At 45.6% G+C, this 26,590-nt stretch overlaps 1 long non-coding RNA gene across 1 annotated transcript in view; it reads left to right on the plus strand.

Annotated features, from left to right (window-relative positions):
• Positions 1-1,219: 1,219 nt before the first annotated feature.
• LOC142372332 (uncharacterized) overlaps positions 1,220-26,590 on the plus strand; it is a 221,801-nt gene continuing 196,430 nt past the window's right edge. Inside the window, exon 1 of the long non-coding RNA XR_012768218.1 lies at positions 1,220-1,373. This is a non-coding gene — a long non-coding RNA (uncharacterized LOC142372332). The remainder of the gene's footprint in view (positions 1,374-26,590) is intronic.

Consider the following 26,590-nt stretch of genomic DNA (forward strand, 5'->3'; position numbering starts at 1 on the left):
CTAACCAGATGCCTGAGCCACCTCATCTGACTCCTCTCGATGCGGAGGAGCAGCGGTTCTACTCTGAGCCCCTCCCGGATGACCGAGCTTCTCACCCTATCTCTAAGGGAGAGCCCAGACACCCTGCGGAGGAAACTCATTTCGGCCGCTTGTATTCGCGATCTCGTTCTTTCGGTCACTACCCACAGCTCGTGACCATAGGTGAGGGTAGGAACATAGATTGACCGGTAAATCGAGAGCTTCGCCTTCTGGCTCAGCTCCTTCTTCACCACGACGGGCCGGTGCAGAGTCCGCATCACTGCAGACGCCGTACCGATCCGTCTGTCAATCTCCTGCTCCATTCGTCCCTCACTCGTGAACAAGACCCCGAGATACTTGAACTCCTCCACTTGGGGAAGGATCTCATTCCCGACCCGGAGAGAGCATTTCACTCTTTTCCGGCTGAGGACCATGGTCTCAGATTTGGAGGTGCTGATTCTCATCCCAGCCGCTTCACACTCGGCTGCGAACCGCTCCAGTGAGAGCTGAAGGTCACGGCCCGACGACGCTAACAGAACCGCATCGTCCGCAAAAAGCAGAGACCCGATTCTGAGGCCGCCAAAACGGACCCCCTCAACGCCCTGGCTGCGCCTAGAAATTCTGTCCATAAAAATTATGAACAAAATCGGTGACAAAGGGCAGTCCTGACGGAGTCCAACCCTCACAGGCAACATGTCCGACTTACTGCCGGCAATGCGGACCAAACTCTGACACCGGTCATACAGAGACCGAGCAGCCCCTATCAAGGAGTCCGGCACTCCATACTCCCGGAGCACCCCCCACAAGAGTCCCCGAGGGACACGGTCGAACGCCTTCTCCAAGGCCGGTTGGGCGAACTCCCATGCACCCTCCAGGATCCTGCCGAGGGTATAGAGCTGGTCCACTGTTCCACGGCCAGGACGAAAACCACACTGCACTTCCTGAATCCGAGATTCGACTATCCGGCGGATCCTCCTCTCCAGTACCCCCGAATAGACCTTACCAGGGAGGCTGAGGAACACACCCTCCGGTCCCCCTTTTTAAAGAGGGGGACCACCACCCCGATCTGCCAGTCCGGAGGCACTGCCCCCGATGTCCACGCAATGGTGCAGAGGCGTGTCAACCAAGACAGCCCTACAACATCCAGGGCCTTGAGGAACTCAGGACGGACCTCATCCACCCCTGGGGCCTTGCCACCGAGGAGTTTTTTAACCACCTCGGCAACCTCAGCCCCAGAAATGGGAGGCCCCACGTCCGAGCTCCCCAACTCTGCTTCCTCATCGGAAGGCGTGTCGGTAGGATTGAGGAGGCCCTCGAAGTATTCCCCCCACCGACTCACGACGTCCCTAGTTAAGGTCAGCAGAGCCCCGCCCTCACCATACACGGTGTTGACGGTGCACCGCTTTCCTCCCCTGAGCCGCCAGATGGTGGACCAGAATCTCTTCGAGGCCGTCCGGAAGTCGTTCTCCATGGCCTCCCCGAACTCCTCCCAAGCCCGAGTTTTTGCCTCAGCAACCGCCGAGGTCGCGTTCCGCTTGGCCTGTAGGTACCCATCAGCTGCTTCCAGAGTCCCACTGGCCAAAAAGGCCCGATAGGACTCCTTCTTCAGCTTGACGGCGTCCCTCACCACTGGGGTCCACCAGCGGGTTCGGGGGTTGCCGCCACGACAGGCACCGACCACCTTACGGCCACAGCTCCGGTCGGCCGCCTCAACAATGACATGGTTGAAACTCTGCCGGAGGTGGGAGTTGAAACTCCTCCTTACAGGAGATTCCGCCAGCCGTTCCCAACAGACCCTCACAATACGTTTGGGCCTGCCAGGTCTGACCGGCTTCTTCCCCCACCAGCGGAGCCAACTCACCACCAGGTGGTGATCAGTTGACAGCTCCGCCCCTCTCTTCACCCGAGTGTCCAGGACATACGGCCGCAAGTCCGACGATACGACCACAAAGTCGATCATCGAGCTGCGGCCTAGGGTGTCCTGGTGCCAAGTGCACATATGGACACCCTTATGCCTGAACATGGTGTTCGTTATGGACAGTCCGTGACGAGCACAGAAGTCCAACAACAAAACACCACTCTGATTCAGATCGGGGGGGCCGTTCCTCCCAATCACACCTAGACTGTTGCTTGTTTTTAAATTCATTTAAATGATTTTATTTGTTTCTCTTTATATTCTTTTATGTATTTTTAATGCTTCTTACACTCCCTGCTGCAATGGTTTTATTTTATGTAAAGCACTTTGAATTGTTTGTACATGAAATGTGCTATATAAATTTGATTTGATTTGATTTAACAAGCCCATGGAACAACACAGAAGAGCTATGCACAAATATAAATTTAGGCTATTTATAAAGGGCTTACTAAACAGCAAGTGAAAGCTATCTTTGAGTCCAAACCGAAAACAAAACAACGTTGTTCAGTGTCTGACTTTCAACCTATGACATGTTTTTTTTATGATCAGTTGTGAGCAAAATATAGGTTTGTGAGATTTTAATCGATTTTATCGTATTCTGTTGTTAGTTACATTTTACAGAGTCCAAACTTTTGTGGAACTGGGGTTGTAGATGTATTTCATCAAATGAGACAAATAACTGATAAAAGCTTCTCTTTTGGAACCAGAAGCTTCTCTTTTGGAACCAGAAAGGAAACAAAAATAGCTGCAAATAACTCTCAAAAGATTGGATTAGCAGATAGTTACCCCAGTGTGACTCAGAGGGTATAGATTTAGTGACACTTAAAGCAAAAAGCAGTGGATTAATCAAAAGGAAGAGCGGAAGATATTATCACCTATACCTAATAAACATCCATAAACTGGATTAGAAATTCAAAAGGAGAGGAGTTTCTTATAGCTACAAAATGTTCCTGAGAGTCACAGTAATGCAGTGGAAGTTGTCTGTACTTCCATAATCCATGACTTGATGGCACCAGTCTGACAAAATGTGAACGAACCAGAGCTAAAAGAAAATGTGGAGCAGCACATTTAGGTGACTTTACAGCATCGCATTAATGAGCTTTCTGTGTACAGCTCTGATGACATTTCTTTCCAGCATCATATTTGTACCTAAACAGGCCTATATGTTGGTGTTAATGAGTTTCCATCATATTGGCAGGATCATTTTCCACCTCTCCCATTTTCACACACAAAAATTAAATTTCACACTCTGCTGATAAAATGGAGGACACAGAAAAAAAATCTGTTTCACTGTGAAATACACAGACTGGATTTAAATTATCGTAAGAGCAGCCAGTCTGCTAATTTAACAGATTTTTAACCCTGACCTCCATTGTTTTACGTCTGAATACTTCACCGCATTGTGTCTGCCTACCTTAAACATCTTGATTACACTTTTATGATCCAGATTGTTTTTGTTTTGTTTGTTGTTTTCTGTGTCAGCGCTTTGGATGAGTTCAGTCTGTGCAGAGGATGCTTTATGCCTGTTCTGCTCTCAGCTCATGTTTGAAATTTTCTATTCTGGATTTAGTTCTGGGCTGTGGTCCAGTCGTCCTCCTCACATGTGCTGTGGTGTTCAGGGTTCAACAACTTGAGCTTCAGGTCCGAGTCTGATCAGAGCCTGTAAATCCAGCAGCTCAGCCTTTCACTCCTCCCCTCCTGTAAATACCTCTCCCACTCGCCTATTCTCCGCTCTTCTTCACCTCTGTGTTTATCTGCAGCCTGCAGATTTGTCAACCCCTCCCTTCTCCCAAAGGATTTTCCTCTTCCTCGTTTCATCAGAGGAAAACGTCTCTGCTCTCTCCACGGTAACGCCGGCTGTTTTCATCAGGTTGAATTTCATTACTCTGCGTGTTTGTGCATCTTAATAAGCCTTGTGTATGTGTGTGTCTGTGTTTGTGTGTTTACTAGAGTGTGTGTTGACAAGCTATTAGCATGAGAGCTGTTTTATGCATGGCATCTGCACATCCATGTGTGTTACAGCTCTTATGTGTGTGTGTGTGTGTGTTGGAGATGAAAAAGGTCAGTGTTCTTTTGAAGCATGAATTCCTCCATCAGCTAACAGACAGAGCTCGGAGCGGGGGATGAGCACAAAGTGATGAGAAGGGAGCATTAGAAGTAAGAAAAAAAGTTTCTTAAAAGAGAAGAAACAAGATGGAGTCAGTTAGAAGAATGGGGAAGAAATGGGTTATGGGGATAGAAGGGAAGGAAAGGTTATGAGGAGTAAAAGCAGGAACCAAAAAGGAGAGGAGACAAGAGGAAGCAAGGAGATAAGAGGTAGAGGTAAAGTGCTGAGAAAGTAAGAAAAAATAAATGGGAAAGGAAATAAAAGGACAAGAGACAAGGTGATATGAGACAAGAAGACCTAGAGAAGGATTTTTATATCAACTGTGAAGCACGTAGGTGGAGATATTATGGTTTGCGGTTGCTTACATTTTTCAGGGACGTGACAGGTTGACATTCATTCATCTATGAATAATCTCTCACATCAAACTATATTTAAACATGATGTTTAAGCACACTAACATAGCCACCAAAATGTAATATGCGTTGAAACAAAAATTTCAACAAGAAGCCAGAAAGTTATGGAGAATTATGCAAAATACCCAGAGGAGGTTATTTCTGCCTGATCCTGAGGGGGAAAAAAGGGGACATTTTGAGATTTAAGGTCCTGACCACATATTTACATGTTTCCATTGTGCTTTAAGTCCCAAATAGATTTAGATCAGACCAGTGCTTCTCAAAGTGTGGGGCGTGACCCACTGGTGGGGAACGGAGACATGGCAAGTGGGGCGCGACAAACGGGAGGAAATTTCAAATTTTATGCCCATCTTAAATGCTTTTCTTTATTGACAACAAAGATAATTCACTAAACAAAACACCCACACAAAAACAAAGTAATAATGAATAGCTAAAATTATGAGAGAGCATTGGGAGAAAAATGTAACCTGGAACTAAAGTGCCAAAAACAATGATTGACGTCGGGTTGTTAATTGTAGCTGGACAACAAGGTAGCAGGTAGCGTAACTGTGAGCAACATGGATACATTTGTGACTTGGACCACAAAAGAGCACCAGCACCATCACAAACACACAAGACACAGGGGCCAAGTCAACCAAAAACCCAACCGAAAAGAAAATATGATGAAAGCTATCCTGGTCCTAGGATTCCCGGTTGCAGTGGTCGGTGCAGAGGAGAGACCGATGTGTGCTCTGTGTCTGAAGCCATTGGCAGCAGACAGCATGAGGCCGAACAAATTAAGGAGACACCTGGAGAAAACCAACCCAGTCTCACAGAAAAACGTGTAATAGCTACGTTGGTCCACAAGGGAAAACGTGGTATTGTCACAATTTGGCCCCCAAAATTGTGACAGTAACACGTTTTATTTGGCCTATTCATTTACATTGGTTCGCAACCAGGTCACGTGACTATCAAATTTCCCTCAGCTAAAAAGTAAAATGGCCGACTGTCAACCTTTTTTCTGTGAAAAACATAACATTTTAAGAAAGCATCTGCATTTGTATGCATTTTGATGGCATTTCTAGCGAGAACTATGCATAATATTTTCAGAATCTTCGTTCAGAGAATGTAGACGATCTTTCGTTTAGTAGATTCGCCGAAGATTTTGGTATCTCCTTGAAAAAACGTAAGATAATCACGTTTTCTACCGTTGTTAAGGTGGTTGCTATGGACGCTGCTATCTCAACGTCACCGACCAGCGCCGACATTCCCCGTAATTTCTGTTAAAAAATAATAAAAAATGTGTATATATATAAAGATATAGCCACATAACAATAGTGACCTTATCATAGAAATGGTTGATAAAACATTATCAACTATTTCTATCAGTGGGCCATTATTTCAGTGAGCCAGTAGAGAGAGAAGGCCTGTTATCAGGCAATAAAGTAAACTTTATTGACCAAACGTGTATCTCTCATAATATATTCATCATAAATATTATACGCACATATAATCTGTCTTTATGCGACTATAAATAACCCTTGCAAACCGGAAGTACTACGAGTACCGTGTTGATTTTGTATCATATTACATGGTGCGGCTCTAAAAGTATCTGAAGTAAATTTATTTAATTTTTCTTTGTATTGATCATCGAGATCAAGTGTAATTACTAATTCGGCTGTACTTGATATTTGATATATTTAGTAGATGTATGTTTTTCCAACCCTACTTTGCAAAACGGAAGAAGCTGCTAACCCAAAACCACATTTCGACAATAACAGTTAGAATATCTAACATATACCACCATCTTGACTTTTTTCAAACCTCAATCATATAGATGAAGTATAATTACTAATTCGGCTGCACTAGATATTTGAGATATTCAATATATATATGTTTTTAAAACCCTACTTTGCAAACTGGGAAGAACTACAAATATGGCGCTAATTTGGATAAGATACATAGCACGACAGAAAGAATTGTAGTTTATTTTAAAAAGGGGCGTATTTCTTATAATTTGGAGTGGTAAATACTAAATTGAGAGTATAAGAGATTTAAAGGGGTGGAAAACACATTTATGTCATCAGATTTTAAATATACAATTGTGAAATTGGTGAAAATGATTTTTTACCATATTTGATAGCGCCTCAGCTTGGTTGTTATATCCATATGGGTATAGTCACATAGCTGAAGTCAAGAGCTCTCTATAACAGTTTGTTCCATATCTGTAGCCTCTTCTGTTAATGATTAACAAGCCTTCTAAATTGCACTGAGGTCAACGTTCAGAGGTCAATATTTCAAGGCAGGACTGATTTATAATCTTCACACTGACATATGTTACTCACCAGATCAAGGTCTTTTCAAAAATGTCTTTCATTTTGTCCTACAAAAAAGTGTAATTTTCACCTGTGTTTGGTGTTAGCCCCTTTCAGGTGTGGGTTCTAAGACCATTTGATTGTCCAGCCTGGATGAAATCAAGTCTGGATTTTTTTTTCCATTTTTGGTCAGAAAGAACCTTCACGATATTGATGATTTTCCTAATCATGTTCATAATTTTGGATTTGGGCTACTGTAGACTTTATTTTACTCATAGGTGGGTGACAATGGGCCCCTGGGCATGGGTTTGTCAACATCCCATACCCCCACGGCAGGGCACTCACTTCACAAAAATGATAAATAATAACAATAAAGATCATTCTTCAACAGGTAGCCCTCTCAGCACCTCAATTATCCTACCCTGCCCCACCATACATCTTGTGTAAAGACAGACATATGTGTGTATGTTATTTGTCCGCTATATTCACTAGTATAATACTACTACTCTTTCATCCCTATATTAATCAGCCTAACTTCTTCCATCAAATCAGATACACATATAACCAAATAGACATATGTATGTTTATGTCGGCATACATACATATAAATAGGAGTCATGTTTTTTTGGTAAGTAGGTCTTTAAGCAGTTTGGAGTGGTTGCCAGGTTCGCTAGTACCTGCGTTTTTTACGCATTACGTGACCAGTCCGCCTCTATTGGGTCAACAACCACACTGCTACAATAGCTACCAGGCAAGCTAAACATAAAAGATGAGATCTGGCAACCTGATTTAAAAAAAAAACGCAGTAGGACTGATGTGTGCTGAAAACGTCTATTGGCTCTTAGGCCATGTGACGCTTTGCAGTAAGACGTGTTGCATCACTTCCTGTTACCTTGCTTGTGCACTGTGGAATTTCTTGCTCCGCTTGGAGTACTGATAATCACTTTATTTCGATCTATAACTTACACAATTTTGCATAGTTAAACTCTATAGCTTACCGTTCTGTTCTAACACACTCCTACAGATCTTTATTCTCACTTTTTAACGGTGTGTCTGGTTCTCTAGCGTAGCATGGCTACCGGTTCTCTTCCTCCTTCTCCTGCTTTCACCTGCTCCGTGTGTCAGATGTTTAGTTACTCCTCTGCCTCCTTTAGCGATAATGGTACATGTAACAAATGTAGTCTTTTTGTAGTTTTGGAGGCGAGGTTATCTGAATTGGAAGCTCGGCTCTGCACTGTTGAAAATCAACCGATAGCGAGCCAGGTCCCTTTTGCCAGTGTGGAGCCACCTAGCGTAGCTAGCTCAATTAGCCTCCCCCTAGCAGAACCTGAGCAGCCAGGATTACAACGTGGCTGGGTGACTGTCAGGAAGAGGCATAGCTCTAAAGTCAAGCCCGTTGTTCACCATCGACCTGTCCACGCTTCAAACAGATTTTCCCCACTCAGCGACACACCCGCTGAGGACAAAACCCTGGTAATTGGCAGCTCCATAGTCAGAAACGTGGCATTAGAGACACCAGCGGCCATAGTCAAATGCATTACAGGGGCCAGAGCGGGCGACATAGAATCCTATTTAAAACTGCTGGCTAAGGATAAACGTAAATATGGTAAAATAGTTATTCACGTCGGCGTTAATGACACCCGGTTACGCCAATCAGAGGTCACTAAAATTAATGTTGCATCGGTGTGTAATTTTGCCAAAACAATGTCGGACACCGTAGTTTTCTCTGGACCCCTGCCAAATCTGACCAGTGATGACATGTTTAGCCGCATGTCGTCCTACAATCGCTGGTTGTCTAGATGGTGTCCAGCAAACAACTTGGGCTACATAGATAATTGGCAATCTTTCTGGAGAAAACCTGGTCTGATGAGGAGAGACGGCATCCATCCCACTTTGGAAGGAGCAGCTCTCATTTCTAGAAATATGGATGAATTTATTTGCCACCCTAAAACATGACAACCCAGGGTTCAGACCAGGATGCAGAGTTGTAGTCTTACACACTTCTCTGCAGCTTCCCACCTGCTGCTACCCACCCAATCGATTAACACAAAAGGAGCAAATCCTCTTGTGCAAAAAGAAATTATTAAAACAAAAACTTTAACTGAACAAAAACATCAAACTATTAAATGTGGTTTGCTGAATATCAGATCTCTCCTTTCGAAGTCTCTGTTAGTGAATGAGTTGATTTGTGATCATATTGATATATTTTGTCTTACAGAAACCTGGCTGCAGCAGGAGGATCATGTTAGCATTAATGAAGCAACTCCCTCTGACTGTTTAAATGTTCACGTTCCTCGAACCACAGGCAGAGGAGGAGGAGTGGCAGCTATTTTCAGATCAGGGTTACTCATCAGTCCCAGACCCAAGATTAGTTTGAGCTCTTTTGAATCTCTGATTCTCAGTTTTTCCCACGCAAAGTGGAAATCCCAGAAACCTCTTGTGTTTGTTGTTGTGTATCGTCCACCTGGCCCTTATTCTGAGTTTCTGTCTGAATTCTCAGAGTTTTTATCCCAGTTAGTGCTGAGTACAGATAAAGTCATTGTAGTGGGTGACTTTAATATTCATGTAGATGTTGAAAATGACAGCCTGAATATGAACTTTAATTCTATATTGGACTCTACTGGATTTTCTCAGAGTGTTCACAGACCGACTCACTGCCTTAATCACACCCTTGATCTTGTGCTGACTTATGGCATTGAGAGTGAACAGTTAACAGTGTTCCCTCATAACCCTGTCTTATCTGACCATTTTCTGATAACCTTTGAGTTTACATTACTTGACTATACAGTTTCTGAGAAGAAATTTACGTATAGAAGGTGTCTATCAGAGGATGCAGCACTTGACTCTCTTGTTGACAGCACTATAGTTTCAATGCGTACAGCACTGGACAATGTTGCCCCTCTGAAAAGGAAGGTAATCAGTCAGAAGAGGTTGGCTCCTTGGTATAATTCACAGCTGCGTGCTTTAAAGCAGACTGCAAGAAATTTTGAGAGACAGTGGCGTTCCTCTAATTTAGAAGAGTCTCAGTTAGTCTGGAAAGATAGTTTAACAATGTATAAGAAAGCCCTTCGTGAAGCTAGAACTGCTTATTATTCATCATTGATAGAAGAGAATATCCTGCCTGAATGACTACAGGCCAATAGCACTCACTTCAATCATCATGAAGTGCTTTGAGAGAGTGGTACTGTCCCACATTCAGAGATGCATACCGGACACTACAGACCCTCTGCAGTACGCCTACAGGCACAACAGGTCTACCTCTGACGCCATCGCCGACGCCCTGCACGTCTCCCTCTCCCACCTGGAAAATAAAGACTCCTACATCAGGGTACTCTTTATCGACTACAGCTCTGCCTTTAACACGGTCATCCCCCACAAACTCACCCACAAACTGTCTGCCCTTGGACTCCACCCCACCCTCTGTGACTGGCTCTTGGACTTTCTGACTGGCAGACCACAGTCTGTCAGGATTGGGAACAGGACTTCAGCCAGCATCACCACCAGCATCGGTACACCTCAGGGCTGCGTCCTCAGCCCCATCCTCTACACCCTGTTCACCCACGACTGTGCCGCCTCTCACCCCGACAACATCATCCTTAAGTTCGCTGACGACACCGCTGTGATTGGACGCATCACTGGCGGAGACCAACTTACAGGAGGGAGGTGGACAGCCTGGGGACATGGTGTGGAGACAACAACCTCACCCTGAACACAGACAAGACCAAGGAAATGATAGTGGACATGAGGAAGGAGAGGAGACCTCATGAGCCACTGTCTATCCAAGGCCTGGAGGTGGAGAGGGTGAGCAGCTTTAAATATCTGGGGGTCCACATCAGTAACGACCTCACCTGGACACTCAACACCACACAGGTGGTAAAGAAGGCTCAGCAGCGGCTGTACTTCCTGAGGAGGCTGAGAAAATTTGGCATGTCACCCAAGATTCTCAGCAACTTCTACAGCTGCATTATTGAATCCATCTTAACCACCTCGATCACTGTATGGTACGGCAGCTCCACCGTGAAAGACCGCAAACGCCTGCAGAGAGTGGTAAAGACTGCATCAAAAATTACAAGAACACCACAACCATCTCTGCAGAGCATCTACAAACGGAGAGTCCACAGACGAGCTGCCTCCATCATCAAAGACCCCACACACCCCCAGCACGGACTGTTCTCACTTCTGCCCTCAGGACGGAGGTTCAGGAGTGGGAAGTGCAAAACCACCCGTTTTAAAAACTCTTTTTTTCCCACTGCCATCAGATCACTGAACTCTGCCAAAGACTGAACTTGGGGTCACCTACTGCAACTGTCTTTTACTGACTACCTGAATGTACTTCCAATTTTGCACAACCACTTTACTGCTGACTACTGCACAAAACAGCTAATGTAGCGCACTACTGCACATTATGTATACAGGCCAGATTTCTATATTTTATTTCTATATTTCTATTTTATTTAAAAAACCTTTAAGAATATTGTTGTTGCATGCAAATTTTTTATTTTTTATTTTTTTTATCTTTATCTTATCTTTTATTATTATACATTTGGACATCCAGTGCGGGCAACAAAGAAAAGAATTTCATTGTTCAGGGAAACACGTTTCTAACTGAACATATGACAATAAACCTTTGAATCTTGAATCTTGAATAATCCCAGGTTTCTTTTCAGCACTGTAGCCAGTCTGACTAAGAGTCCGAGCTCTGCTGAGCCAGTTATTCCTTTAACTCTCAGCAGTGATGATTTCATGAGCTTCTTTATTAATAAAATTGTTTCTATCAGAGAGAAGATTGATGGAGTCCTTCCCACTATTATCAGTTATGTATCATCAAGTACAGCAGCTTTAGAAGTATCTTTAGAACCTGATTTATATTTAGACGGCTTCTGCCCAGTTGATCTCTCTGAACTAACAACAGCAATAGTCTCTTCTAAACCATCAACTTGTGTTTTAGACCCAATCCCAACCAGACTGTTCAAGGAGGTTTTCCCATTAATTGACACTTCCATATTGGATTTGATCAATCTGTCTTTGTTGACAGGATATGTACCTCAGACTTTTAAGGTTGCTGTAATTAAACCTTTACTTAAAAAACCTACTCTTGATTCAGAAGTGTTGGCTCATTATAGACCTATATCCAATCTCCCTTTTATGTCTAAAGTTCTTGAAAAAATAGTTGCAGCTCAGCTTTGTGATCACTTACACAGAAATAATCTGTTTGAAGAGTTTCAGTCAGGATTCAGAGTGCATCATAGCACAGAAACTGCACTGCTGAAAGTTACCAATGATCTCCTCTTAGCCTCTGATAGCGGACTTGTGTCTGTGCTTGTCCTGTTGGATCTCAGTGCTGCATTTGATACGGTCGATCACAGTATCTTATTACACAGACTTGAACATGTTATTGGGATTAAAGGAACTGCATTAGGCTGGTTTAAGTCATATTTATCTGATAGATTTCAGTTTGTTCTTGTAAATGAAGAATCTTCCTCACACACCAGAGTAAGTCATGGAGTTCCCCAGGGTTCTGTGCTTGGACCGATTCTTTTCACTTTATACATGCTTCCATTAGGTAACATTATTAGACAGCATGGCATAAATTTCCATTGCTATGCTGATGATACTCAGCTGTACTTATCTATAAAACCAGATGAACCCAATAGGTTGGTCAGACTACAAGCATGTCTTAAAGACATAAAGACCTGGATGACTCAGAACTGTCTGCTTCTAAATTCAGACAAAACTGAAGTCGTTATCTTTGGACCTGAGCGTTTCAGGGAGAAATTGTCTAGCTATATAGTTACTCTAGATGGTATTTCCTTGGCTTCTAGTTCTACAGTGAGGAACCTTGGAGTTATTTTTGACCAGAACTTATCATTTGACTCGCATAGAAAACAGGTTTCTAGGACTGCCTTCTTTCACCTTCGTAATATTGTTAAAATCAGGAACATCTTGTCTCAGAGTGATGCAGAAAAACTAATTCATGCATTTGTTACTTCAAGATTGGACTACTGTAATTCTTTATTATTGGGCTGTCCCACATATTCTCTGAAAAGCCTTCAGTTGATCCAAAATGCTGCAGCCAGAGTTTTGATGAGAACTAACAGGAGAGATCATATTTCTCCAGTTTTAGCTTCTCTTCATTGGCTCCCTGTTAAATTCAGAATAGAATTTAAGATTCTTCTCCTTACATATAAAGCTCTTAATGACCGAGCTCCATCATATCTTAAAGATCTCATTGTAAGATATTTTCCTAACAGAGCACTTCGTTCCCAAACTGCAGGTTTACTTGAGGTTCCCAGAGTTTCTAAAAGTAGAATGGGAGGCAGAGCCTTCAGTTATCAGGCCCCTCTATTGTGGAATAAGCTGCCAGTAAATGTCCGGGAAGCAGACACCCTTTCCACTTTGTAGACCAGGCTTAAAACTTTCCTTTTTTATAAAGCTTATAGTTAGGTCTGTTGAATCTGATAGTGTATCTGCTAGTGTGTCTTGTTCTGCCTCCACCTCTGGCACCCTCTATACTTTCATTACCCCCTACCCGAACCAGGGTTTGAATCCCATTCCCGCTTATCTTACCTCTTTTATTTCTCCCCCTACCCGAACCAGGGTTTGCATCCCCACCCCGCTGTGACTGGTGTGCAGTTGGTGAGAGGCTGAGGTAGCTTGTGGCTGTAAAAAGATGGTTGTTGTGGTGTGAGGAGCAGATCTATATAGGGAGTATAGGGAATTACTCACTGAGTCTGGTCCTTTATTTTATTATTTATTTTTTCGTTAGCACAAGTTTCTTGTGTTTACCTTGAATAGGGATGGCTCAGGTAATCCTGAAACATCCCATAGTTAAGCTGCTATAGGCCTAGACTGCTGGGGGGCCTCATCTGTCACACCTTTCCTCACTTTACTCTCTTTATGCATATGTGATATTATTGTGGTCATTAACTCGTGTTTCCCTGTTCCAACAGATATCCTTTGAATGGTGTTACAGTGCCGCCGCCGCTGCGGCCCTCCCCCCCTCCCCCCCTTTCTGTCTTTTCAAACCCCAGCTGGTCGAGGCGGATGGCCACCCTTCCTGAGTCTGGTTCTGCCAGAGGTTTCTTCCTGTTAAAAGGGAGTCGTTTCTCTCCACAGTCGCCTCAGGCACGCTCAGGCCAGGAGATTGGACCGAAAAACAAAAAGTTTTCAGTGCAATCTGTTGGTTTTCTTAGCTAGGAAATTGTTTTTGAATTGGCTCTATATGAACGAATTGGATTATTTTATGAATTATGATTATTATTAATTAATTGAATTCCAATTGGCTTGAATTGGACTTACTATCTAAGTGCCTTGAGATGACATTTGTTGTATTTGGCGCTATATAAATAAAAATGAATTGAATTGAATTGAATAGACTGATAACAGTCAAATAGGGTGCATAGATATACTTATATTATTATCTATGATCAAAAAATTATCTTTTGCTTTTTGTGAATACATATTCCAAAAAATGTAAAATGAACAGAGTAAAGCATATTAGAATGCACACACAACAGAAGTTCTGTTGTATGTAACTACACACAAGAATCGTTGTTCCTTCACGTCAGCCTAAATTCCTTTGTATTGTCCTGGTCGGGTTGCCATGCCTCAGCCACTGGCGCATGCACCATGCTGATATAGTGTGGCTATATATAAACAAAACAAAACAAATATATATATATATATATATATATTTTTTTTTTTTGATTTCTTCTTTTTTTTAACAGAAATTACGGGGAATGTCGGCGCTGGTTGGTGACGTTGAGATAGCAGCGTCCATAGCAACCACCTTAACAACGGTAGAAAATGTGGTATGCTTATGCTTTTTCAAAATCTTCGGCGAAATTACTAAACGAAAGATCGTCTACATTCTCTGAACGAAGATTCTGAAAATTTTATGCATAGTTCTCGCTAGAAATGCCATCGAAATGCATACAAATGCAGATGCTTTCTTAAAATGTTATGTTTTTCACAGAAAAAAGGTTGACAGTCGGCCATTTTCCTTTTTTAGCTGAGGGAAATTTGATAGTCACGTGACCTGGTCGCGAAGCAATGTAAATGAATAGGCCAAATAAAACGTGTTACTGTCACAATTTTGGGGGCCAAATTGTGACAATACCACGTTTTCCCTTGTGGACCAACGTAGCTATTACACGTTTTTCTGTGAGACTGGGTTGAGATAACACACCCCTGTCACGTTAACAAGCCGCTGGATTTCTTTAAAAGAAAACTGGCAGAATATCGACAGCAGGACCAACACCTGGTAAAGGCTGCGTTGGTTAACAGTCAAACACTAATGGCCTCATACAAAGTTGCATACAGAATCCCGCAATGCAACCACATGCTTTTCAGCTGTGGCATCTCTGAAAACAAAACACAGATCTCAGCTCAACATTGAGCGTGACTTGAGAGTGGCAGTTTCAAGCCTGCAACCACATTCTGAGAAGTTGTGCAGTGCAAAACAGGCTCATTGCAGCAACTAATGCAGGGATAAATTTTTGTTGTTTTTATTTTTTGCACAGATTGCAAATTAAACGCTTTTATTTGATCTTTTTTAACTTTGTGTTATTTGATGTTGATGTTGATTTTGATTCATTATAAAATATGACGTTACTTGGTGTTAGTTCAATAAAGTTGAAATGTAATTTGTTGGGGCGGCAAGGGCAGGTGGGGCTTGGAAATCCCCACTTGTTCAAAGTGGGGAATGATCAAAAAAGTTTGAGAAACACTGGATTAGACAATTATATATGGACTTATTCAAACTGTGAGCTACTTCCTCCAAAATACGTGCAGCTAACATGATCATTCTGTCAGCCACAGTATCTACAACACTACAAACAATAAATAGTCATCGCTGAATATATTATTCTGAGCTAAGTCATTAGTTTACCTTAGTTCATCAGCAATCTCCTGACAGGAAGCCATTATCACTCACATGACAGCAGGCCAAAGACAGTTGGGTTCCTGTGGATTTATTTGAGATCTGATTGGTTGACGCAATTTCTCGTAGATGACCAATAATGCTTTAGATCAAGGTGACAGCTCCCCATGAGCTGTCACCTTACCGTGGTGGGGGGGTTTGCGTGCCCCAATGAGTCTGGGAGCTATGTTGTCTGGGGCTTCAAGCCCCTGGTAGGGTCACCCATGGCAAACAGATCCTAGATGAGGGACCAGACAAAGAACAGCTCATAAAAATCCCTATGATGATAAAGAAGATTGGACACCGTGTTCCTTCGCCAGGACGCGGGTCTGTGCCCGTGGGACTCGGTCGGGCACAGCCCGAAGAAACGACACGGGTCCCCCTTCTGACAGGCTCAACACCCGTGGGAGGGGCCTTGGCGGTCTGATCCTCGGCTACTGAAGCTGGCTCTTGGGACATGGAACGTCACCTCTCTGCTGGGGAAGGAGCCTGAGCTGGTGCGCGAGGCTGAGCGGTTCCGGCTAGATATAGTCGGACTCACCTCGACGCATGGCTTGGGCTCCGGAACCAGCCTCCTCGAGAGGGGTTGGACTCTCTTCCACTCTGGAGTTGCCCGCGGTGAGAGGCGTAGAGCAGGTGTGGGCATACTTATTGCCCCCCGGCTGTGCGCCTGTACATTGGGGTTCACCCCGGTAGACGAGAGGGAAGCCTCCCTCCGCCTTAGGGTGGGGGGACGGCTCCTGACTGTTGTTTGTGCTTATGCACCGAACGGCAGTTCAGAGTACACACCCTTTTTGGAGTCCCTGGAGGAGGCACTAGAGAGTGCTACTCCGGGAGACTCCCTCGTCCTGCTGGGGGACTTCAATGCTCACGTGGGCAATGACAGTGAGACCTGGAGGGGCGTGAATGGGAGGAACGGCCCCCCCGATCTGAATCAGAGTGGTGTTTTGTTGTTGGACTTCTGTGCTCGTCACGGACTGTCCATAACGAACACCATGTTCAGGCATAAGGGTGTCCATATATGCACTTGGCACCAGGACACCCTAGGCCGCAGCTCGAGGATCGACTTTGTGGACTTGCAGCCGTATGTCCTGGACACTCGGGTGAAGAGAGGGGCGGAGCTGTCAACTGATCACCACCTGGTGGTGAGTTGGCTCCGCTGGTGGGGGAGGAAGCCGGTCAGACCTGGCAGGCCCAAACGTATTGTGAGGGTCTGTTGGGAACGGCTGGCGGAATCCCCTGTAAGGAGGAGTTTCAACTCCCACCTCCGGCAGAGCTTCAACCATGTCCCGGGGGAGGTGGGGGACATTGAGCCCGAATGGGCCATGTTTCGTGCCTCCATTGTTGAGGCGGCCGACCGGAGCTGTGGCCGTAAGGTGGTCGTGCCTGTCGTGGCGGCAATCCCCGAACCTGCTGGTGGACCCCAGTGGTGAGGGAGGCTGTCAAGCTGAAAAAGGAGGAGGATCCGCCGGATAGTCGAATCTCGGATTCAGGAGGTGCAGTGTGGTTTTCGTCCTGGCCGTGGAACAGTGGACCAGCTCTATACCCTCCGTAGGATCCTGGAGGGAGCATGGGAGTTCGCCCAACCGGTCTACATGTGTTTTGTGGACTTGGAGAAGGCGTTCGACCATGTCCCTCGGGGACTCTTGTGGGGGGTGCTCCGGGAGTATGGAGTGCCGGACCCCTTGATATGGGCTGTTCGATCTCTGTATGACCGGTGTCAGAGTTTGGTCCGCATTGCCGGCAGTAAGTCGGACATGTTTCCTGTGAGGGTTGGACTCCGTCAGGGCTGCCCTTTGTCACCGATTCTGTTCATAATTTTTATGGACAGAATTACTAGGCGCAGCCAGGGCGTTGAGGGGGTCCGGTTTGGCGACCTCAGAATCGGGTCTCTGCTTTTTGCGGACGATGTGGTTCTGTTGGCGTCATCGGGCCGTGACCTTCAGCTCTCACTGGAGCGGTTCGCAGCCGAGTGTGAAGCGGCTGGGATGAGAATCAGCACCTCCAAATCCGAGACCATGGTCTTCGGACGGAAAAGGGTGGAATGCTCTCTCCGGGTCGGGAACGAGATCCTTCCCCAAGTGGAGGAGTTCAAGTATCTCGGGGTCTTGTTCACGAGTGAGGGACGAATGGAGCAGGAGATTGACAGGCGGATCGGTGCGGCGTCTGCAGTGATGCGGACTCTGCACCGGCCCGTCGTGGTGAAGAAGGAGCTGAGCCAGAAGGCGAAGCTCTCGATTTACCAGTCAATCTATGTTCCTACCCTCACCTATGGTCACGAGCTGTGGGTAGTGACCGAAAGAACGAGATCGCAAATACAAGCGGCCGAAATAAGTTTCCTCCGCAGGGTGTCTGGGCTCTCCCTTAGAGATAGGGTGAGAAGCTCGGTCATCCGGGAGGGGCTCGGAGTAGAACCGCTGCTCCTCCGCATCGAGTCAGATGAGGTGGCTCGGGCATCTGGTTAGGATGCCTCCTGGACGCCTCCTCGGTGAGGTGTTTCGGGCCCGTCCCACTGGGAAGAGGCCTCGGGGAAGACCCAGGACACGTTGGAGAGACTATGTTTCTCGGCTGGCCTGGGAACGCCTCGGGGTCCCCCCAGAAGAGCTGGAGGAAGTGGCCGGGGACAGGGACGTCTGGGTCTCTTTGCTCAAGCTGCTGCCCCCGCGACCCGATCCCCGGACCAGCGGAAGATAATGGATGGATGGATGGACCAAGGTTAGTAACGGCCACCTTATTACCATACACCTGAGACAAAAAAGGTAATAATATGGAAAAGTTGGAAAATAAATTAAATAATACATATGGAAATGAATAAATAAATAAGTAAATGTGGAAAAAAATCTAAAGTAAGTAAAAAATAAATTGATGGATAAATGGAAAAAGTGAAAACAGACAAGTCTGCATGTGGATGCTGCTAAATCGGAATTTTGTTTAATGTCATTTTAACAATGTGCACAAAAATGTTTTCTTTTTCATATCTATTTTAGGTTTCACCTTGACACCAGGCTGTGGTATACCACCTTCACTTCAGGGCAAAAAGAACTGAATGTTTGCTTGTCTTAATATGTCAAAGATTTTCCATGAGTTTCCAGGGAAGTGCTCTTGTTTTCACACAACTGTACCAGTATATAAAACAGCATTTTATAGATGCAGGATGCCAACCTCCACTCTGTCCATCAAGAACTCGAACCTGCCACGGTAATCTGCAACTTTATTTCTGAAAAACAGCGATGAGGCTCAGAAGCAAAGCACTTATGTCCATAATATATAAGGACAAAGGTTGAGGTAAAAAGGAGAAGTCTGGAAAGCAAGAGAGACGTGAGGGTCATTAGAAGGATATATCTTCCACTTTTTATGCAATCCTTCAAGGTATCTGAGCCTGTTTACCCCACTGGCTTCGTACGTTGCTTTGCTCTGCATTTACCAGCTTTTCCTCCTCAGGTGGTTCATAAATAGTCCTTTAAGTCTGCAGCCAACCCCCCTCTCTTTTTTTTAATCTTTAGCCTCAAACTCTTCTTTTCAATTCAGACTCCCTTTCTCTTCCCTTTCCGTTTTGACCCACCCTCCCATTCCGTTGTTGTCAATCAATACAACTTAACCTTTACTTTCCTTTCTTTAACCTGTTACACTCCAGGTGTATAATGTCATTACTCACTGACAGAGGAAACTGTGATCAGACTCATCCTGCTGATGGATATTCATAGTGGAAGCAGTAATAAGCATTTTTCCTGCAACTGTGGAAGTGTGTTTTTCGCTGTTAAAACACATTAATAGCTTTAAAGATAAGGGAGAAAAACATCTATTAAAGGAACATTACGGCAAAGAGGTGGAGTAGAAATTAGATTTTTTCTTAAGTAGAAATTGACGATGACAAAACTTCTTGAACATCTTCTCATGAAATCATCAAAGAGCAATCAGGATGCTCTCCATAGTGACATTATATGTATAAACTTTATTCAGTTTTCCTCTTACAGTTGCATAACATAATTGAAATTAACAAATTGTATAGTCTTTAAAGGAAAAAGTTCACCCTCTTCCAATAATTTAAAGGTCTGGTGCATTCAGGTGTGTGTTAACACAATTAAGGAGGAAAGCCATCAGCAATGATCTTAGAGAAGCAATTGTTGCTGCCCATCAAACTGGGAAAGGTTTTTAGGCCCGAGGTCAGACCGTGCAAAGCTCAGAGAAACTTTGAAAAACCCATAAGCTACATTTCAGAATCTACAGGCCTCAGTTAGCATGTTAAATGTTAAAGTTCATGACAGTACAATTAGGAAAAGACTGAACAAGTGGCTTGTTTGGAAGGCTTGCAGGAGAAAGCCTCTTCTCTCTAAAAAAGAACAATGCTGCACAGCTTAGGTTTGCAAAGCTGCATCTGAACAAATCACAAAACTAATGGAACAATGTCCTTTGGACAGACCAGACCAATGTGGAGATGTTTGCTCATAATGCACAGCAGCACGTTTGGAGAAAACCAAACACAGCATATCAGCACAAACACCTCATACCAGCTGTCGAGCACGGTGGTGGAGGGCTGATGATTTGGGCTTGTTCTGCAGCCACAGGACCTGGGCACCTTGCAGTCATCGAGTCCACCATGAACTCCTCTGGATACCAAAGTGTTCTTGAGTCAAATGTGAGGCCATCTGTCCGACAGCTGAAGCTGGGCTGAAACTGGGTCATCAACAGGACAATGATCCCAAACAGCAGCAGATCTACAACAGAATGTCTGAAAAAGAAAAGAATCAAGGTGTTGCAATGGTCCAGACAAAGTCCAGACCTCAACCTGACTGTAATGCTGTGGTGGGACCTTCAGAGAGCTGTGCAAAAACCAATGCTGCAAACCTAAATGAACTGAAGCAACGTTGGAAAAAAGAGTGGGCCAAGATTCCTCCACAACTGTATGACTGATAATGTCGTACAAAAAACCATTACTTCAACTAACTGCTGCTAGAGGTGCTTCTACAAGCTGTTGAGTCACGGGGTTCACTTAGTTTTCACACACTGCTTCTGTGTTTTGTCTCAGTTTTTGTTCAATAAATAATGACAGTGTAATATGTCATGTGTTGTTCATCATGTTCAGGTTGGATTTACCTCATTTTAAGATCTGGTGAGGACCGGATGATTGTTTTATCATGTGCAGATATGTAAAACCTATATGTAATTTATAGTTGATGACTGTATATGCAAGGGTTTACTCTGTATGTGTTCATAATACAACTTGAAACTTAAGGATGTTTGAGCCTCCAGAGTAAATTGTTGTTTGCAGCTGTGACTAAGCAGTGACATTAAACTGACAGCAGCAGCAACACATTAGAAGTGATACGGTGACATTCAAAGGTGAGAAAAGCAGTTTTCTGTTTCACTTCCTGTTTGTTTTGGTTCCGTCTGAATACATTTCATCCACTTGATTTCACAGAAGCTCATGAAAATTCCATTACTTTGTTTTTTGTGATTTTAGATTAGTCAGACATTTTGCAAATGGTTATGAAACAAGACAAAGCAGCACCTTTGGGAGATTCACAGCCATCAGCTGATAACTCTGCAGCACCTGTTTAAATACTGTAATTACAGTTGTTACAAATTAGTAATTCAGTTATGCAATAAAAAACTGCACCATGAGTTGTTATGAACTGTTTTACTACCTAAATATTTGAAAAACTCTGTGGAAATGCTCATATGAGTCGTATTTCCCCTCTGCCGCTTGAAGGAGCAACTTTACAGAATGCTGCAATGAGCTGGTTTGAAGGGTGTGAACATACAGCCTATGTGACTGTTTCAATTGAAATACTTCTTGTAAATGATTGTGTTGTTACAACCCTAAAGGGGGGGGGGGGGACTTATTCACAAGCCTCTTTCACATGTGCCTTTTCAAGCCACATCTTGTGTGAAAGTACAAGGTGGAAAAGGAGGTCGATGTTGATCCAACGCTGATACCATTAAGAGCCATAGTAACAGAAGTTAAATGGTCGTCCCTTGTGCGTGGCTACACACATAAGTTGGCATCACAGAACTCGCCACTCTAACCAATGGTGATGTTTTCACTCACGCTGTTTCTTGATGTGTGAAAGCACAGTGATGTGGAGCTGATCCCCCTCCGACTGTCATGTGTTGATTACAAAGAGGAAGAGTGGTTGGTCAGTAAAGACATCTTATTTGAGCTGAAAAGGCACAATCCATGTGTGAAAGAGGCCATGGCTACAAGTACAGGTTCTTACAGGTGTAACACTGAATTCAGAGACGCTGAATTTCACCTGTAATATTAACAGAGTGGCTTGAACACATCCCAACAAAATATTGGATGAATAGTAAATTTCTGTTGGACAATGTTGCCAATGCTGAGAGGTAGAAATTTTAGTATGTCGAGGTTAGAAAATAAACACACTTGATAGACTGTACTTGTTACAGACCTTTGATATTACGAGAACCTAAATTTAATTCTTTCAATGCAACTCCACCAATAATGTAATTTCACTATTCCCTTTTTTCCTTAGTTCTTTTTTCTTTAGTACAAGTCAGTTTGCCTGTATTATTTGGAAAGCTGCACAGTGTTTTTCATAGATGCTGGTAAATGCTGGTTATTTCAGCTACTGTCACCTTATCTGGTAATCATCTTTGGATTGCAGCAGAGTCCATCCATCGATCAGCACTTCTTTTTTTGAGACACACTGTGTTTCGCTTTATGTCACATTCTACATACTTGTCAAACTGAAAATTGATTCTGGCAAGAAAGGCAAGAAACCCTCCTGCAGCGTTAACTTTGGAAAACAGTGCTAATTAAAACCTGGAACATCTTCACAATTTCAGCGATGTGGGACCAGATGTCCCTTTTAGTGTGCAGCCCCACACTAAGAGGGACACCTGGCCACCCTGATGGTAACACATTTTTGTAACTTCTAAACTTACGAGGAGTAAATTGTATGTTTTTTCATAATGGCCCCCAACTGTAGCCATTATTTGGTCACTGCAGCCCAAGTCAATTTTTGCTGCTGAAGGAATGTGTGTGTGAGACTCGGGGATGGTGAGCCCAGTGAATTGTGTCTTGTGGAGCGTAGGAAAGTGCTGTTGATTTGTTCAATTATACCTCCGCTTACAAAAGGTCACCGTTTCATTACACAACATGCTGCCAAAGTGCCCCATACGCACACACCTGCACACACACAGAAGCAAAATGATGAACAAAGAGAGGCAGCAAACTGCAGAAGGATGTCAACGCACACAACAATAGTGCATATTTTAGTGTACACGTGTGTGTCACAAGACATGTCAAGAAGAGTCTACCCCAGAGGAAACTGTCATGTTTACTGCAGGTGGATTCATAGTTCACCTGAAACCTGTGAGGTCCAGAATGTCACTAAGGAAGTAGTTATCAGAACTACCCTCCTCGAATTTCGTTCTGATAACTATCCTTCCCCAGCGGAACTGTTTCAGTCTGCATTCGCACATGAGTCGGGACCTGATAGGGACTGATGCGCCGCGCGCAGCCGTCTGCTTCAGTGACGTGTTAGCCGTTAGCCGTTTAGCGCTACATTCAAACACAAAACAAAACGGTAAAAGTAAGGAGAGTAGAAAAAACACCACCAAGAAGCTAATATGGAGAGCGGGGAGGCCACCGTGTTTATGGTCTGCATGATGGTGATATTAATCATGGACGATCACATCAGGCGTCTAATATCGAGACTGGAAGAGCTCACAGAGAGAGTCAGGAGACGATACTTTTTCATTTCATGAAGGAAGAAAGGAGAGCAGAGCGCTGCAGACAAATGAGACCAGTGTAAGTTTAACTTATTAAACACCCGCCGGTTGTGTCTGTGTCTATGAGGAAACATTTCAGCCGTGATAGCATGACATGGGGCGTAGCTACCGACCACCACATACCTCCGTTAGATTCGTTCTATAAGAACTATGAAAAGACCCGACCTCGGAGAAGGAGCTAAATAGTTATAGGAACTAAGGGAGAAAGCCCTGAGTTCCTGTATGTCCGAACACGGGAGAAAACGGCCCCGCGGATTAAAAGGTTATTAGAACTGCCAAAGGTTCCTACAGTCCGAAAGCGGCTATAGTCTCTCCAACGTGTCCTGGGTCTTCCCCGGGGTCTCTTCCCAGTGGGACGGGCCCGGAACACCTCACCGGGGAGGCGTCCAGGAGGCATCCTAACCAGATGCCCCAGCCACCTCATCTGACTCCTCTCGATGCGGAGGAGCAGCGGTTCTACTCCGAGCCCCTCCCGGATGATCGAGCTTCTCACCCTATCTCTAAGGGAGAGCCCAGACACCCTGCGGAGGAAACTTATTTCGGCCGCTTGTATTTGCGATCTCGTTCTTTCGGTCACTACCCACAGCTCGTGACCATAGGTGAGGGTAGGAACATAGATTGACCGGTAAATCGAGAGCTTCGCCTTCTGGCTCAGTTCCTTCTTCACCACGACGAGCCGGTGCAGAGCCTGCATCACTGCAGACGCTGCACCGATCCGTCTGTCAATCTCCTGTTCCATTCGTCCCCCACTCGTGAACAAGACCCCGAGATACTTGAACTCCTCCACTTGGGGAAGGATCTCATTCCCGACCCGGAGAGAGCATTCCACCCTTTTTCGGATTTGGAGGTGCTGATTCTCATCCCAGCCGCTTCACACTCGGCTACGAACCGCTCCAGTGAGAGCTGAAGGTCACGGCCCGACGACGCCAACAGAACCACATCGTCCGCAAAAAGCAGAGACCCGATTCTGAGGTCGCCAAACCGGACCCCCTCAACGCCCTGGCTGCGCCTAGAAATTCTGTCCATAAAAATTATGAACAGAATCGGTGACAAAGGGCAGCCCTGACGGAGTCCAACCCTCACAGGAAACATGTCCGACTTACTGCCGGCAATGCGGACCAAACTCTGACACCGATCATTCAGAGACTGAACAGCCCATATCAAGGAGTCCGGCACTCCATACTCTCGGAGCACCCCCCACAAGAATCCCTGAGGGACACGGTCGAACGCCTTCTCCAAGTCCACAAAACACATGTAAACCGGTTGGGCGAACTCCCATGCTCCCTCCAGGATCCTGCCGAGGGTATAGAGCTGGTCCACTGTTCCACGACCAGGACGAAAACCACACTGCACCTCCTGAATCCGAGATTCGACTATCCGGCGGATCCTCCTCTCCAGTACCCCCGAAAAGACCTTACCAGGGAGGCTGAGGAGTGTGATCCCCTTTAGTTGGAACACACCCTCCGGTCCCCCTTTTTAAAGAGGGGGACCACCACCCCGGTCTGCCAGTCCAGAGGCACTGCCCCCGATGTCCACGCGATGCTGCAGAGGCGTGTCAACCAAGACAGCCCCACAACATCCAGAGCCTTAAGGAACTCAGGACGGACCTCATCCACCCCCGGGGCCTTGCCACCGAGGAGTTTTTTGACCACCTCGGCAACCTCAGCCCCAGAAATGGGAGGCCCCACGTCTGAGCCCCCCAACTCTGCTTCCTCATCGGAAGGCGTGTCGGTAGGATTGAGGAGGCCCTCGAAGTATTCCCCCCACCAACTCACGACGTCCCTAGTTGAAGTCACTAGAGCCCCGCCCTCACCATACACAGTGTTGACGGTGCACCGCTTTCCCCCCCTGAGCCACCGGATGGTGGACCAGAATCTCCTCGAGGCCGTCCGGAAGTCGTTCTCCATGGCCTCCCCGAACTCCTCCCAAGCCCGAGTTTTTGCCTCAGCAACCGCCGAGGCTGCGTTCCGCTTGGCCTGTCGGTACCCATCAGCTGCTTCCAGAGTCCCACTGGCCAAAAAGGACCGATAGGACTCCTTCTTCAGCTTGACGGCCTCCCTCACCACTGGGATCCACCAGCGGGTTCGGGGATTGCCGCCACGACCGCCACCTTACGGCCACAGCTCCGGTCGGCCGCCTCAACAATGGAGGCACGGAACATGGCCCATTCGGGCTCAATGTCCCCCACCTCCCCCGGGACATGGTTGAAGCTCTGCCGGAGGTGTCCCCCCACCCTAAGGCGGAGGGAGGCTACCCTCTCGTCTACCGGGGTAAACCCCAATGTACAGGCGCACAGCCGGGGGGCAATAAGTATGCCCACACCTGCTCTACGCCTCTCACTGCGGGCAACTCCAGAGTGGAAGAGAGTCCAACCCCTCTCGAGGAGGCTGGTTCCGGAGCCCAAGCCATTACTTTGAGGTGAGTCCGACTATATCTAGCCAGAACCGCTCAGCCTCGCGCACCAGCTCAGGCTCCTTCCCCAGCAGAGAGGTGACGTTCCACGTCCCAAGAGCCAGCTTCAGTAGCCGAGGATCAGACCGCCAAGGTCCCCGCCTTCGGCTGCCGCCCAGCTCAAACTGCACCCAACCCCCATGGCCCCTCCCACGGGTGGTGAGCCTGTCGGAAGGGGGACCCATGTCGTTTCTTCGGGCTGTGCCCGACTGAGCCCCACGGGCACAGACCCGGCCACCAGGCGCTCGCCGGCGGGCCCCACCCCTGGGCTTGGCTCCAGGGGGAGGCCCCGGTGACCCGCGTCCGGGCGAAGGAACACGGTGTCCAATCTTCTTTATCATCATAGGGGTTTTTATGAGCTGTTCTTTGTCTGGTCCCTCATCTAGGATCTGTTTGCCATGGGTGACCCTACCAGGGGCTTAAAGCCCCAGACAACATAGCTCCCAGACTCATTGGGGCACGCAAACCCCCCCACCACGGTAAGGTGACAGCTCATGCGGAGGATGTACTATTCTTTTTTTCGCTATTTCCATTCACCTTTTCCAATTAACATCTTCTAAATGTGAATCAAAAAAGGCAATGGAGACCCAACTACTCTGTGCATCATATGAAGCAGGAGGAAAAATGGTTGTGAGGGTTAACGAAGAAGGAAAATGATACAGAAAGCTCAGTAACCAACTAAAATGGAAGGAGGTATAGAAATAGCCATAGTGTCAC

This window comes from Odontesthes bonariensis, chromosome 22 (assembly GCF_027942865.1).
Source record: "Odontesthes bonariensis isolate fOdoBon6 chromosome 22, fOdoBon6.hap1, whole genome shotgun sequence".
In the NCBI taxonomy this organism is placed as follows: domain Eukaryota; kingdom Metazoa; phylum Chordata; class Actinopteri; order Atheriniformes; family Atherinopsidae; genus Odontesthes; species Odontesthes bonariensis.